The following is a 1,969-nucleotide window of genomic DNA, read 5'->3' as shown; positions in this document are numbered from 1 at the left end:
GAACCCTCTTGCCCCCGAGCATGCGAGCTTTGGTAGTAATTTTTATTAACTCCTTGCCATCAGGAGCCTTTTCTAGCACCACTTTTCTGTCCATTGTCATCGGCGTTTTTAGGTCTTTCTCTCACTGATGATCACATTTTTCCCTTTAGCTACTTCGGCTTGTTCTGGCCGAATGAACACCTTCGCATTGTTCAGATCAATGATATGCACATTGGTATAAATACGGAATGATGTCTTATCAATTTTCATCTCAGAAAATACCAACCGTTCTTCGTTCATGGCCAATTGTATTTGGTGACAAGACACATTACAATCATTAGTCGCATGAGAATGAGAATTATGAAATTTATAGAGTAAATTGCACTCCAGGTCTCCAAACTTGTCCCAAAGTTCCACATAGATCCCTAAACTCTTAAATCGTGCATTTGGGTCCCTAAACTCTGTTAAGTGGTTAATCGGAGGTCCCAAACGCGCCACGTGAGCTTCCGACGTTGATGTGGCATGCCATGTGGCGCCACGCTGCACAATATTTGCAAAAAGAACCCCTACATTGACTATATTATGCTATTTGATAATTTCTCTCTCCCCTCTTCACTAATCTCTCTCTCTCCCCCCAAGATCTCGCGGTGGCCGAGCTGCCGGCACTTGCCGCACGATTGTGGGGAAGCTCGGCGGCCCCGCTGTGCGGTGACGCGGCTCACACCTCTTGCCTGCGCACCACCTCGACGCAATCGCCTCGTTTTGCTCCTGATGCAACTTGCGCATGCCGCCGCCGCACCTCGCCGAGCCTCACCCGTGGACTCATCTCCCTTGGGAAGCCGCCATGCCTCCCTAGCGGTGGCCACATCGCGCGCAGTCCCTCGCTGCCGTGAGGGAGGAGGAGAGCGGAGGAGGACGGAGTAGGGCCACGAGGGAGGAGGATGGAGTATGGAGCAAGTCGCGGCAGGGCGAAGCGAGCGAGCGCGAGGGAGGAGAGCCGCTCGCCCTCGCCTGCAAGGGCCGCTCCAGCTTCCTCTACCCGACGCGGCCATGGCCGCTAGTCTGCACGGGAGGGAGGCGCGGCAGAGGGAGCAAGGGCAACGTGGGTTCGGCCTCCGCCATAGCCGCAAGGGAGGATGGAGGGATGCTGGAGATGGAGGAAGGAGGGGTGCCGGATCGAGCTCGAGATCCCCGGTGCTAGATCTGGCCACTAGAGCGCGAGGGAGGAGGAGGGATGAGGATGCCGGTGGCCTCCGCCGCCGCGCCATGGCCTCCACTACCACCGCGCCACCGCCGCCTTGCCCGCATCTCGCACAGGCCGCCGCCGCGCGCTCCCCGGTGGCAGCCGCCGCACAGCCCTGAAAGGGAGAGAGCGAGAGTGAGTGAGGGAGTGAGTGAGAGAGGGAGGGAGCGAGAGTGTGTGAGAGAGAGAGATTGGAGCTTGTAGAGCGGGCGTGTGGCTGGCGGCAGCAGCTCCGCTCGGCCACCGCGAGATTTTGGGGGGAGATAGATTAGTGAAGAGAAGAGAGAGCCGCGAGATTATGGGGGGAGATAGATTAGTGAAGAGAAGAGAGAGAAAGAATCAAATTGCAGAAGATAATTAATGTAGGGTTCTTTTTGTAAATATTGTCCAGTGCTACGTCAGTATAGGAAGCTCATGTGGTGCGTTTGGGACCTCCGATGAACTACTTAACAGAGTTTAGGATCCAAATGCACGATTTTAGAGTTTAGGGCCGTCTCAGTGGGAGTTTTAGGGGCACTGTTACCAAAATTGGAAACTAGATAACTGTGCTAGATGAGTTTTATGGTGATAAAACTCTCCTCACATTTCATGAAACTCCAGTCTTTTTTTTGCCATGTCAGAAAAATTGATGAGATTTAATGTTACGAAACTCTCCATGAAACTGATACACGAATGTGAAACTAGGATAAATTGGGACGGAGTGCAATTTACTCAAATTTATAATATACTCGCGGTTTAACTCCTCAA

The sequence above is a fragment of the Panicum virgatum genome, chromosome 4N (assembly GCF_016808335.1).
Source record: "Panicum virgatum strain AP13 chromosome 4N, P.virgatum_v5, whole genome shotgun sequence".
NCBI classification, from domain to species: Eukaryota; Viridiplantae; Streptophyta; class Magnoliopsida; order Poales; family Poaceae; genus Panicum; species Panicum virgatum.
The sequence above is the reverse complement of the archived record's forward strand: the minus strand, read 5'-3'. Positions refer to the sequence as shown.